Consider the following 15,648-nt stretch of genomic DNA (forward strand, 5'->3'; position numbering starts at 1 on the left):
ACACACACATTAAATTTCGTATTCAAATTTTATTGTTATTTTAGGTTAACCAAATAAGAGAATTGAAACAAAATTTAAAAATAGAAATTCTTTACTAATCATAAATTTCTCATCCAACACAATATTTGAAATATCGTGGATATGCTTGATATTTCCACGAAAATATTAAAAAATTCAAGGAACGATATGGAAAGGGGGTGAAGTCTAAACTTCATCTCAGATCCATGATATTTTCGAAAATGAGTCAGTTTTCTTGATATTTTCGATATTTCCAGGAAATATCCACTGTTTGCAGACAATTTGCAGATTGGTGGTTGCGTTTTCTAGGGAGACACAAGATGAATGACATATGTCTTTTGTTTTCGCTTGAAAATGAATTATTTTTGCGTTTTCATCTATACAAATCCGGGATTTCAAGATCAAGCTTCGAATTTTACATAGTTGTCTAGTGCACAGTTTCTAAGTACCAACAGTACCAAGATGCAACAACTAATACGGAGGAATACGAGGATAAGCATATATGGACAAATGAATGGATTTGTGGTTGAGAGAGATTGAGGGAGAAGTTTTAATATCGACTTCCAGCTTTGTATTATAACTTTACTTATTTTCGAATTGTGGATCTAAAGTAGTGTTGATATATTTGCTTTCTAGCATTTGATCTTTGCTTGTCTCTCTCAATCTTTAGTAGTAGTATTATTATCAAATTGATCCCATAATTAATTAGAGTTTTCAATTCCTATAGTTCAGGACTTCTCATGTTTAAATTTGCTAAAATGGATTTTCTGCTGAGAATTGAGATTTTGATTCTCATTTGAATTAAATTTTCCTTCTCACATATTACATACTATTGTTTACATTTATATATACTAAAACCCAAATTTAGTGTTACTGTTCATTAATAGTGAACTGCCTAAAACGCCCCTCAATTTAGTCATTAGCCAATGCTTTTTGCCTTTTTGTAAAGTAATATATCGCATATGCCCTTTCCATCCACCCGTTCTTCATTTGTGGAGCCTTTCTTTTAGTCTATTCTTGATTTTTTAAAACCACGTACAACATTTGTGGCATACAGAAAGATAACGTAATAATTAAAATCTGGGGGCAGGACAAAAAATTTTTTTTAAAAATGTGAGTTGAACCAGGCCATATGGTTTGTGGCATAGAAAACAATAAAAAATTATAAAGAAATTGGATGTATGGAAAAAGTTGTAAAGCAAGTTTGGTTAATGTGGTTACAAAGTCAATGATAATATAGATAACAGTATAGACACTCATTGTTGTAAAGCAAGTTTGTCTATTGTGGTTACAAAGTCAAGGATGATGTAGATAACAGAAAGTCAAGGATGATGTAGATAATAGTATAAGTACTCATTGTTGTAGAGCAAGTTTGTCTACAGTAGTTACAAAGTCAAGGATGATGTAGATAACAGTATAGACGCTCATGTAATTGGATGTAGTTGGGAGCGGCTGCCTTGATTGCCGTAAGACTCCAGCACTCCTGTATAAAGAGTTTATATAGATCACAGATTATTTCTCCAAAACAGAACTTAATTATAAGTTTTCAAATACCATGTCTCCCATTTTGGTTTTGCTTTGCTTTTTGTCTTGCACACAGAGAAAGATAAAATAATAATTAAAAAACTGGTGACAAGACAAAAAAACTATTTAAAAAATGTGAGTTAAACCAAAGCACATGGTTTGTGGCATAGAAAACAATACAAAATTATAAATAAATTGAATGCATCGAAAAACAATTATTAAAAATTGTGAGAAGCCCGCTTGTCTCCTATTTTGGTTTTGCTCTGTTTTTTGTCTTCTATACAGAGAAAGATATAATAAAAATAAAAAATTGGTGGCAAGACAAATTTTTTTATTTATTTATTTTTATTTATTTTTTTTTTTTTTGTAAATATGAGTTGAACCAGGCCATATGGTTTGTGGCATAGAAAACGATAAAAAATTATGAAGAAATTGGATGCATGGAAAAACAATTATTAAAAATTGTAAGAAGCCCGCCTGTCTTCCATTTTGGTTTTGCTTTGATTTTTGTCTTCCACGTGTTGATCATTTTTTTTTGGAGGGGGAGGGAGGGGGGCTTTTTGATTGAGAGGGCTTCTCTCTTTTCTTTCATTTTCATCTCTTCCTTTCTTCACTTTTTTCCTTTCCTTTTACTGCTTCTTTCTTTCGCATTTTTCTCTATCGTTTCAGTTTTCTCTCTTCGTCTTCTCACCTTTGCTCTTACGCTTCGCACGTCCGCTTCTTCACGTCTGAAGTCTTCCCATTTTGTGATTAGTTGTGTATTTTCTTGGGTGCCAGTTTTTGACACTTATGTGGTTGATTTCATGTTGAGTTTTAGTATATGTAAATTTGGGTTTAGGTGATTTTGAGGTTTTAGAGTTAATTGTTTCCTGTGGGTTTTTTGTGGGGGTGAGGCTTATAAAATACTGGAGTTTCGTTTCTGTGTTGATATTATGACTATTGCTGTGTCGTTTGATCCTGATTTTATTTTTGGCAAACGTTGCTTCGTCTTTTTTTCGTTTGTGTGTCGTCATTGTCATTATGGGTGTATGCTTTGGTTCTGTTTTGTGCTTTCAGGTAACGGTGTTGTTCGTTTTCCTAGGTGTTGTGTTGCTGTTTTCACACTGGTTCTAATTCAGGAGTAATTTTTCGGTGTACCCGGCACACCAAATTTTTTTGGTGTACCCTCACTCATAATGGTGAGGGTACACCAAAAAAATTTGGTGCACCCTCACTTTTTGTACACCAAAAAAATTCTAATGAGTGAGGGTACACCAAAAAATTTTGGTGTACCCGGTACACCTAAAAATTTTTCCTAATTCAGGTATGTCATTCTTCTTTCTTACTTTCTTTTATTTTTTCCACTTATTTTAGCTTATTTTCTGTTCTTGGGTAGATCTGGTGTTTAACTTAGAGCGCAGAAAATAGGGAATAATGATTACAAAAATTATGTTTTTAGATGAATCTAGTGTTTAAATTAGAGTAGAAAAAATAGGGAATAATAAATAAAGAACGAAAGAGAATGGTTTCTTACAGTTGATGTGTTAGTGGAGAATTGATTAGTGGATTGATTGACAACAATATGTTAAATATTTGTTCAAATTAATCACATTGTTTTGTTCTTAGGGTTAAGCTTTGTGTGGTGACAATTTCTGAATTTAAAAAATTTATGCTTTGTTTGACTAGGGTAAATGGAAAATATAGCTCCAACTCCTATCGATAAATTACAGCCTTATATAAAGGCGGTGAAGATAAGAGTCTGAATTTGCAGGATATGGAAATCGTCAATTTCCAGAGCTGTTCAAACATACACAGCCCTGCACTTTGTGTTACTTGATGAAATGGTGAGCAATTGTTATTCATTTGTATTAATTATGACTGGTAACAGGTTTATTTACATGAAAAGAGTGTGTGATCAGTCTTTTAATCTTAATTTTTAATAGGATTGTTTCTGTCACATCCTGGTCTGGGCCCCCACCATATCCTGGCCTTGACTTCATCGTAGCACGATATTGTCTGCTTTGGGCCCCCACCACGCCTTCACGATTTTGTTTCTGAGAACTCACACGAGAACTTTCCAGTGGGTTACCCATCTTGGGAATGATCTCGCTCGAACTCACTTAACTTCGGAGTTGTGATGGAACCCGAAGCCAGTGAGCTCCCAAAAGGTCTCGTGTTAGGTAGAGATGAGAATATACATATAAGGCTTACAGGATCCACTCCCCTGGGCAATGTGGGATGTTACAATCCACGCCCTTAAGGACACGATGTCCTCGTCGGCACACTTCCGGCCAGAGATTGGCTATGATACCAAATTGTCATATCCTAGCCCGGGCCCCCACCACATCCCGGGCTCAACTCCACCATAGCATGATGTTGTCCTCTTTGGGCCCCCACCACGCCCTCACGGTGTTGTTTCTGGGAACTCACACGAGAACTTCCAAGTGGATCACCCATCTTGGGAATGCTCTTGCTCGAACTCGCTTAACTTCAGCGTTCCGTTGGAACCTAAAGCCAATGAGCTCCCAAAAGGTCTCGTGCTAGGTAGAGATGAGAATATACATATAAGGCTTACAGGATCCACTCCCCTGGACGATGTGAGATGTTACAGTTTTTGTTTAGGTTAGTCTATATATACATGATTGATATTCAATTTATACATATTCATTCTTCTCATATAAAATCAAATTGGTATTGTGATTTGCTTATTGCTTGGATTTCTAATATTTTATTTTTTACTGTTGTTAATTGTAAAGCAACATGCAGATGAAGCTTGCACATCAAACCTTAACTGTGGAATTGTTGCTTCTAAAATAGAAGCTGGCAACTGTTACGAAATTATGGATTTTCGTACTAGTAGAATGAATGGTCAATAAAGAGTTGTCCCACATGATACCATTCACCGTTTAAACAATTTTTAAAAAATTGGCAAGTCTGTTCCCGTCGATCCCTTGGCATCACTTCTTTTTATAGGATTATAACACACTTTATCCTCAGCTTAACAGAGTTGACATCCTCACAGGTAATAATATATATATGTATGTATGTATGTATGTATGTATGTATGTATGTATACATCTGTTAAAAAAATTATTTGTCTTTATTGTGTAAATTATATTTTAACAACTTAATTCTATTTATTTGTTGAAATGCAAGATGTCATTGGTCATGTAACCGGTGTATGACATTTGGAGCAAAAACAAATTAATCAGAGAGTTACTCAAAAGTGTGATGTGGTTATTCAAAATAGGAAAAATTAGGTTTCCATCCCTTACTTTCATATTATATTGATTGAAACCTTATTATTTTTCTATTTTAGATTAAGGTCCTTTGACTTATTAAATGTCATCATTTTAGTATGTAAAATATTACACATCATCATAAATGAAATCTTATCCTTATGTGCATTTAAGGTAAAATAAACTATATGAGTAAGTTTAAAACAAAGAAAATCCATTTGAATTCCTCCATTCTTCTTCTTCCCTTATGCACATCCGGAATTTACAACACCCCAAACCCAATTTTCTCAAATTTTTCTCCATTCCTGAATTGATCCAATGCATATATGTTGAATAAACCTTAAAATACAAATTAGCATCAATGGTTTTATCGGCTTGTGAGATTTGTGTGGCATGGGCAAGGCAATGCAGACATCGCTTTCTCAAGGAATCTGGTTGATTCAAATATGCAGAGACTGTAGAGTGAGCAGGCTATGTGAAAATTGTACCACTCTGAAGTCATCTTCTTTTATTCTTTATATTTTTTTCTTTTCCTTTTATTATTATATATTAGTCTTGATTATTCAATGTCTGGTTGGCTACACTTATATCCATGGGTACATTTTTAATCTACATGTTTCGTTCTAATATATCTATTGCTATAATATGTTTTGGTTGGTTCAAATTCGTTTTACATAAATATATGGGTACAAAGTTTTTGGAGAATATTATGTAAAATGGTTTTTAAGGTTGCTACATTTTACGTATCCACATATGCATGTCTATAAAACAATATGGTATGATGCATTGTAACATCCCACATCGTTCAGGGGAGTGATCCTTAAATGTATATTCTCAGCTCTACCTAGCACGAGGCCTTTTGGGAGCTCACTGGTTTCGGGTTCCGTCGGAACTCCAAAGTTAAGCGAGAAGGAGGGCTAGAGCAATCCCATGATGGGTGACCCACTGGGAAGTTGCTCGTGAGTTCCCAAAAAACAAAACCGTGAGGGAATGGTAAGCCCAAAGCAGACAATATCGTGCTACGGTGGTAGAGCAGGCCCGGGAAGTGATCCGTCCTGGGCCGGGATGTGACATGTACATTCTTTTCCTTGAGTTTTTAAATGTACCCATGAGTCTTCTTGTACCCATATGCTATTTATGTTATGGGTACATACAGTATTTTTGGTCTAAGTTCGTGGGTACATTGCTTTTGTATGTATGAATTCATGAGGTACATTATTTCCCTTAATACTACTCAATGAAATTCACAAAAAATATGTGCAGTGTGCATGAATTTTTATTGTAGAAATTATTTTTTTTTTAATTTTTAAGTAATTCATTAGATTTGTAAATATATGATCCTATAAATTTTTGAATTTTTAAAATTTTAAATTTCTTTTAGACTTGATCGATTGATTGAATCTCATAATACAAGGATTTTGAATTACATAAATTCTTGAATTTAAATCCCTTAAATGTTGGACTGCAATCAATATTTTAAATTACAGTTTTTTATTTAAGATATAAAAAAGATGAGATGGAAATATAGTAATACTAAAATGTTGAGGTGTACAAAGTCAAAGGACTTTGATCAAAAAATAAAAAATAATAAGATTTCAATCTAACAATTGAGTTAACTAGGAACCGGAACCAAAATGACCCTTCAAAATATCAGGTTGTTTCTCCCCTCTGCTTACTGTAATTTTAAATTATTTTTTATATCTATTATATTTCTGTTACAATAGTTTCAAAGTTTTATTTGCCAGATTGTAATGCTGTTAGGCAATTATATAATACTTATAACATTGACTGTCTACTTTTTTCATATAATAATTAAATGCATTTTTTCTTGCTGTATGAAATTTCGTTTTCAATTTGCTTCTGCAACAGAAATCCGCAACAGAAAGAAAGAACTGAACGTTACGTTATGGGGAGATGTTGAAAAGAATTTCCGTTCTTTGTCAATGCGAGCATTGTTTGCACCAATTGTTGTCGTTTTCACGAGTTTGAAAGTAAAGTTATACCGAGGTATTTAATTCCATTAAAAATTAGCCTATTTCATATCTTTATTGTCCTGTTTTTAAATATCATATGGTGTAAATGTGTTGACCATATCTTACAACATAACTCTAAAACATTTATTGTCTCTCATTCGTTTTTTTTTAATATCATTTATTATCAATAATGAAATAGGTTTTTCTCATTTTTATTTACGAATCTATGCTTGCAAACTTTTAAATTATATGACTTTATCTAGAGTCTTTGTTAATGTTCTATTCATGATTTTTCCATTATTTTTCCAATTCACCGATAAGATTATGTTGAATACGACTGGTTCCTCACTTTTCTTCCTTGATCCAGACATCCTAGAGTTAAACTCATTCAAATCGGTGTGGGTACATTTATGCTTCTCTAGACAGAATGAAAATATACCTATTATTTTTACAACAAAAGATGTTATTTTTACAAACTAATTCAATTCACATTATCTTGTAAAACTTGCAGGTTTTCTGATTGCACAGAGGTTGTGGAAACACTGCCACCCTCTTCACAGCAAGCAAATGAAGCTCAAATTTTACAAACTGCCAAGAGAGTGACAATTGATGAATTAGCATTCCTGGATCCAGATTTATATAAGGTATAAAACTTTAATATAACTTTTTATGTTTTTTTTTTTAATTTGATAACTAAAATTTTTACGAATCTACTCAAGACGACATGTTTTTGTGTAAAACATCTATTAGGCGTTTTAACACACGATTTGACTAGTGGTACAATGCTTGCCCAAATTGTGTAAAGCAAATGCATAAAGATCCAGTGAGTGGACAATTGGTTTGCCAAAAACACCCCAATCAAATTCTAACGCCTTGGTAATATGTAACATCCTGTGTTTCAATTTTCTGTCTTGCAAATTTAAATACAACCTGTCACCGTTTTTTTTGCGATTTATATATAATTAATAATTTTTGCTCTTCCTCACTTAACAAAAATACTATTTCACATTTAATGCATTGGTACAAAAAAATATTTCTCATTTGAATGATCGATTGCATCAAATGTATATCACCCCAATTTTTAAATATAGGTACAAAGTAAATTTGATTCTTCAGGACTACACCAATGAAATCATTGCTTTGGTAATTGGTAAATCTGGCGAAAAGCTTTTTGGAGTGCCTTGCAATGATTTGGTCCTAAATTAGCGATTGGTGGATAAACAACAATTACCCAATGAGTTTCTCAGATTGATAGGGTAGAAAAAAATTTATCACCTGCGTTTTGGCAATAGAAGAAACATCTTTAATTCAAGTGATGTTCTCATTTTACAATGTCTGTGATGATACAAGTAGTGAGCCAACAACTCCACAGATATTGGTGAGGGAAATTACCATGTCCTCAACTGTGGTTTCATGTTCTATGTTAACACCAGATACAACTGCAGAATCACACAAGCGAAAAAGAGAGTCAGTGAGAAGACCTCTTTTTATTGACAATGAGCAAAGGTTTATTTTCTATCTTTCCCTTGTACAAGTTTTCAACTTTTGTCTATTCATTTTTTTCTAATATTTGTTATCTATTTAAAACAATGATGTACAAGAAATATCAGGATCAAGTGAAAAAGACTTTGATCAAGTTTCCATAAAGCTGTTAAAAAAAAGAAAAAAAAAATCACCTCCGACACCTCCAAAGGCAGATTTGACTCCTCTAAATAAATAATAGGTGGCAATACTTCACCATCACCTGTACATTTCATAACCATTTGTGTACAAATGTTGCTGCTGATGGAAAATTATGTATAACTGCTACAACAAAATGGATGACTATGTTGTATTAATGTTCATGCTTTAAACCACTGTCTATGCATGTTTTGAACACATCGTTTCATACAATTTTCAAACTTATAGCATTGTGTGGGCACTACTACCGACTAGTATCTAATCATTAATTATTGATTCATATGTGCATTGTAGTTTCATATCACATTTCCTAAAAAATAATTTTAAATTTCTATATTTTTGAGCAAATTTCCATCATTTCTATCGAAAACAATTGATATCGATATTCGATATATCTATTAATATTCGATATATCTATCAATATTTTCACAAATTTACTTATCGATATTTCCATTGATATCGATATTTTAAACATTGATCAAACGTATCAATTTTTTTATTTTATTTTTGGGTAGTCCAAATAGGTGATAGGAGGGGCCTGCAATACCACGTAAGCAGATAACAAGGATACTAACAAAAGATTGTAACTTTGAGGGACTATAACATTACAATGGAATTGAAATCCTAAATTTTTTATATGACATTGCAATAAGTTATTGTATGAAGTTGCTATTTGACACAAATTTGAGACCGCAAAAACGATAATTTACCCTTGAAATTTCATGGAGCCTTGTATTGTACTAGATTGTAGGTGCGTGTGTTCAGAATTCGAATTTGGAAGTGTGACAAAAACATAGTTTAAAATTTATTCGATACAGTTGATATAGAGAAAGTATGGGAGGTGAAGTGTAAATTTCATCTCTTATTGGAGAAATTCTTATGTTTAGGCTAAAATCAATAAATATCGTCGATATTTTTGACACACTATTAAATATCAGAGAAACTCTTGTATATTTTTCTTCCAAATTAATACTTGATCATCTCTAAAGTTTTGTTTTAAGATTCCATCATTTATATTGAAAACAACTGATATCGATATTTCCACAAATATCCATAGTTTAAATACCGAACTGGAGAGAGACGTAACATAGTGCGGTTAGATAATCCGTCAGACCGTTGTTAATTGGGAACTTGGAAGGAACGGCCTTCAAATTCAATCCCACCACTCCGTTTGTCCTGGACAAGTACGCTCAATTTATATCAGCGACACGAATCCGAAACCCGCACCGGAATGTCTATAGTTCCGTTGGTTTGAGTTTTACAATGAAGAAACTAAAACGATGCCGCCACTTGTCTCCTCAAAACGCCACCTCCTTGGTGGAATTGGAGCTCCCGCTCCTTCCCTTTCCCTTGAACGAGGTTTTCACTTCAATTTCTCTTTCTTTAAACTCAATCTTTTTATTTTTCTAGTCCGAACTTCGTGGCGTAAGGGAGCACTATGCTCTCTTGGCTATGATTAAGTCTGCTGTTGTTTTTGAACATGATTATTTTTTTGTGATTTAATTTAGTTAATATTTGGATTGCTTGGAATAATTAATTCTTTTTTTTTGTATTTATTTCTTACAGTAAGAACAATTCTTTCTTTCTAATTTTTGAAAAACTGGTTTTCGAAATTTCAGGTTCTTAATCCCTCTGAGAGCAAGGCATTGCACTTATATGAAGCAAGGTATCTAGCTCTACTGGAGGAGGTAATATATACTTTCATTGCTACATTTTCTCCGATTTGATGACAGCATGAGTTATGAGTGTTGAGCAAGTAAGGTGGAAGAAATTTTGTTAGAATAAACGAAAGATAACATACAACCGCGAAAGTATATTGAAACAAGAACCAGGCATACCGAATCAGGCCTTCTTGTAAGCCACAGCATACCGAATCAGGCCTTTTTGTTCTTCTATTTTAGGTGCTTTGCTTTTACGAGCAGCTTTTAGTAAGCTACAGCATACCGAATCAGGCCTTCTTGTCTCTGAATTATATGAGGTCCGAAAAATTCATGGAGATTTAAGTCAATTGGTATTGCTAGGGAATTTGTGAAGTTACACTCGACAAGCTACTGAAAGTCTGTTTGGTTATTTTTGCAAAGCTGCTATTGATAGGTAGAGGCACTTAGTGAGATAGTCGTGAGTGTTGTGAAGATATGATGTAAAATGAAGATGGCCTGCCGCCTGTCTGCAGACAAATACCTGTCAAATGGCACATTAACATTGTAGCTATTGTTCTTATCTATAATCAAGTAGTTTTATGTAAAGTTATATACCATTGGGATGATATTATGGAACACAGGAATATAATTCCATTTGAATTTTATAAATTGTTCGTTTGAATGCTTTTGAAAAGCATAGATAGAGACACCCAAATTCAAAAAATTTAAAAACAGGGGGATTTCTTGTATGCGTTAAGAAATGTCCAAGTCCTTTGGTCCTAATGGTGAAATTCGATGGTTTAGTTAGTGTATAGGTTTTTCATGGCAGCTGCAGGTGCTCATCGCATGTTACATATGGAAGCCCTTTGGTTCACCTTGAATGCTTTTCGATACCCAAATCTCTTTATGCATGGGCCTTGGTTAACAACTGACACCCCTTCAAGCCAAACAGAAGGGACTTCGGTCTTGTCCACCATTATTTGGCGTCTGCTTTAGAATTATTAACATATATAAATTCTGTTATATTATGTAGTTGTAATTCCCATACGTTTGTCAGTATATGTAGTCATGCGTTTGCACAACTGCTGGTCATTTTATGGTGAGAATCACAAATTGTTGTACACCCAATCACTCATTCATGCTACATTTTATTTCGTATAACATGAATCCCAAAGGTGATCCGTGATAAAACAGTCCCTCCTCGTACGTTTAGGTTATGGAGATCCTATGGTGTGGTTTCGGATGTCAGAAAAACTATTTGTATTCATCCTACTTACAGTTTATTCTATTTGTTGCAGTCGTTGACATGGAAGAAGCTTTTTGTGGATTTTGTGTTGGATCCAATCATCATTGACAATTCATCAGGAGAAGCATCCTTTGCAGCCAGAAATGGTTGCTTGGTTTTCATAGAAAATGTAAGCTTCTGAACTTCAATGCAATTTCCAAATATTTGAAGGATCTTATGAATTAAAACCATTCCGGTACTCTGCAGGGTGAGCGTTTAGAAGTTGGAGCACTAGTCTCTATTAGAGGAATTGGTCGTGTAAAAGTTGTGAAATTTTTGCAGGTGAGCCTCAAGAGATTTGATGAATATTAGGAGCTTTTGATGTGACATCGAAACTTTATAAAACTCAGCGCACATGAAGTTAGTCAATCTTGGCATTGATAATTGAGTTTAAGTAACTGTACTTTGTGTACATGAAGTTAGTCAAAAACTTATTGAGACGAAAAACTTTTAATTGCAAGTGCAACCAAGTATAAGTTTTACAAGAAGTGTTACTATGCATGATGATCAGAATTGATTGTGTAGTGAGTTCAGGAAGGAAGAGGAAATAACCTTAAGGTCTTTTCTTTTTGCTTTAATTCTTCTTTTTCTTCTGCTCTGTCTGTTGTACTTGTACCGTCGTTTGTATCTCTTATGAGAATAGGTTGACTCTTATGCTTTCCAGATGTTGGTTTGCACTTTTGTACATGCAGGCAGATCCTTACTTGAAAGGTGTTGTTATACCTGTGCACGACAGGGTTCCTGAAAGCGAGAGCGGATTAGACCCAAAAATAATGCAAGTAAAGGAAGCTCTTTATTGTTTAAATAGATTGGAAATCAAGCTAAAGGTGTGCTGCTCTCTCTCTCTCTCTCTCTCTCTCTCTCTCTCTCTCTCTCTCTCTCTCTCTCTCTCTCTCTCTCAAAGATTATTCCCACTTCCTACACTCTCCCCACTTATTCTCTCTTTCTCCTCAAATTAATAAAACTATCAAAAAATGGTGAATCGAAGGTTTGGAACCAAGCAAAAGATGGACTATCTTAATGAAGACAATGAAAACACCATCAGTCTTCCAATCTTCTGAGAGAATGAGGGTGTTTATATAGGGGTGTGGCCGGCCACCTTGGGAGGAGATGGACCGGCCACTTGGATGGATTTATGGCTGAAGTTCATGATTTGTGTTTAATTAGCAAATTAATTGAATAATTAATCAATTAATTAGCTAATTAATATAATAAAAAAGGAATGATTTAGAGGGTTACTTTGTGGAGAAGATATGATGAGGGATGGATGGATGAAATAGGTTATAAATAAATACCTATGTGGGCACTTTTGACTTGATTGATGGATGATTGTCCACTTCTCGAGCGTAGGAATTCCGGTGTGTCTTAAGGGTAATTTTTTCCTTTTTACCCAAAAATCCACGTTTCGCCTCTTAATTATTTTTGGCTCTACAAATGCCTTCAGACCTGTTGGGCTGCTTGTAGGAAAGAGCAGCAGGTGTAGAGATCTTCTTGCTTTAGGAAACATAGGATTGTTTCCTATTTTGATGTAGATTCCCTCTTTAATAGGAAATTAGATCTTTCTAGGAAAGGGAAATAAATTTCTCTCAAAGCCTATTTAAGTCCACCTTAAGTGGATTATTAAATCAATTTTGGAGAACGATTTATTCTACCCTACAAAAGAGAGACAGTTTAGAGGATATTTGTTCCCCTTCCTCTAGCAATCTTCTACACTTGCTCATGCAAAGGACCATCTTTCATTACTTTCTTTGTCTTTTTTCATGCCACACTGAGGTAAGAAAAATTTAGTTTTCTTTGTCTTCTTCTTGGATAGTGCTGTTGTAAGGCAGCCGTCGGGGTGGTGGGGCCAGGAGTCGGCTCAGCATGGGTCGATGAGGTGTTGTGGTAGGGGCTAGGAGTCAGCTCGACATGGGCCAAGGGCAGCTTGTGCCGCTGGGGCCGCGGATTGAAGCGCTGCGCGCAGTGCTAGGTGAGATGCATGGCTCATGTCCTTTGGGCTCTTGGACCTAACGCGGGTTAGGCTGGCTATTGAGAGGAATGAGGAGGTCACGGGCCTCATGGGCTGCTGGAATGGTGGGCAAATAGGCCTCCTGCTTAATGGTCCGAGAGAAAAAAATGAAGGAAAAACCAGTATGGGTTGAGCTCCCCTGTTGACTACCGTGAATGGCTTTGGCTGCTTAGTCCTCTTCGCCAGGAGAAAGGTGGGCTGCTCCCGAGAAAAGAGGAAAAAAGGATCAAGGCGGATGCATTAGCTCGTCTGATCGCTATCGTGGAGCCTACTATGAATGAAGATGGAAAGAAGAGATCTTCCTCGCCTGCTCAAGAGATGTCGGTTGAGAAAAACTGAAAACTTCCTTCATTGCTCGTGAGGGTCCGCCTGCTGCCAAGAGGCCTGTGATTGACATGACTTCTTCCATTAGGAAGAAAAATGAGGTTGCTAGATCTGAGCTTGTGGCACCTGCCATGTCGAGAATGGCTAGTACAATTGTTGATAGGATTGTTCAGTGTAGAGGTCCTGTTATGCCCCCAGTACCGAAGTCTGTACCAAGATGTTTGTTGGGAGCTAAGACCAATGCTATTATGAAGAGCGATAAGGTGGACTCTGCTGCTAAAGTGGTGCCAAGGCCCACTCCCCCTGCTGCTGAGATTGATTCTCCTACTGGGAAGAATGAGACTGCTCGCGTGGGTAACTATGAGAAATCCACTAAGCCTGCTTCTAAGGAAGCTGCTAAGATCTGTGCGCTTTTGAAACCAGATATGTTTGAAGACATGGACACTTGTGCCAAGTTTGTCATGACGTTAGAGGGGTTATTTGCTCAAGTTCATTTGCGAAGCATACGACCGAGTATAGGAAAACTTGCCTTACTTGCCATGATGTAGAAGACGATTATTCTGGCAGCTGAGTCTATGCTTTTTGACCAAAATGATACTGAGGCTGCCAAGGAGGTGGCAAAGGCTGTGGCAGGCGAAGCTTATTCTTTTGTCGAGAAGATCAAGAGGTTAGAATTTGAGCTCGTCACCTTGAAGGGGTCTAATGTCTCTGCCTCCATTTTTCTGCAGCTTGAGACCGTTCGCCAAGAGATCGTTGACTTGAAGAGTAGGCTTGACGCAATCCAAGTTAAGTATGAAAGTGCAGAGAAGGAGATCGGATGTTACATACCTCAAATTCAAGATCTTGAGCATGCTGTGTCTGAGCTTCGTTCTACTACTTATGTAAAGGATGAAGAGTTGATTGCTGGTTATAACCAAGTGATCCACTTCAAGAAGGTCGTTGATAGGCTTGAACCCCAAGTGTTGGAACTCCAAGGTGCACTGAAGATCAACGAAAGTTTGATGAAAGAAGTGGATGAGCTGCAGCGCATCTATGTTAGTCTGTTCAATAAAATCGAGCAGCTGAAAGGTGAGAAGGTTGGGCTTAAAGCTCCGCTTGTTCAGAGTCAGGCCGATTTCTACAAGTTGGGTTATGTAGATCATCTCTTTAGTAGGCCGTCTGATTTCGAGTTTGTTGGGAAAGACTTCGAACCTTCTCTATTTCTCTGGAATACTTGTTTGCCTTTACTTTTGAGGCCTTCATTAGTGAAGTAGTTGGAGATGTTGGTGCCCAAGCTGGAGCAGCCGGAGGTGAAGCGCTGAATGGTGCCGCTGCTAAGAATGTCGCAGTTGCTGAAGGTGTGGTGACCAAGTAGTCGTGGAGTGTCCAAGCTGCTAAAGAGTAGTTTTCTAGGTAGCCTTTAGGATTTTTTTTGTTTCCTTCGTTGCTTTTTGCTTTGCTTGATCTTTTTGAGTCTTTGCTAGTTGTTTATTAATTTTGCTAGAAAATTTAATAAACTTGTTTCCTTCGCTTGTCTCCATATTCGCTTCTTTTGTTCATGCCCTAACCTTTAGACTTTATAGACCAGTGGCAGGTGTGCTACTTTTCTATAAGCAGACAGGCTCGCGTAACCGATGTAGCCGTAGGTGTTGGTGTAGAACTTTGCAAAGTTGTTAGCCATAGGATCAGCAGCTAGACATCTTACTTACAGAAGTAGACAAGTCCGCGTGACCACTAGGTTGTTAACCTTGGCTTTCTCCAATTCCGTAGGTTGCGTAGTAAGTATCACAACACTTTAGGGCTTGGTGTAGGTCGTTCCACGCTTGGCAGAGGTAAAGCTTATCGACTACGTAACATGCCAGCAGTGAATAAAGCTTCGTATATGCACGCTAGCTTGTTTAACTTTTCACAAGAATATGCGGTTGTATAAGTCTAATGTGGCTTTACTGCTCAAAGGGCAAGCCATAAACAGTATTCTGGAAACCGTAGGTTATCTTAG

The sequence above is a fragment of a genome, unplaced genomic scaffold, assembly GCF_019419815.1.
Source record: "Pyrus x bretschneideri cultivar Hongxiangsu unplaced genomic scaffold, Pyrus_bretschneideri_v1 Contig14, whole genome shotgun sequence".
Lineage (NCBI taxonomy): Eukaryota > Viridiplantae > Streptophyta > Magnoliopsida > Rosales > Rosaceae > Pyrus > Pyrus x bretschneideri.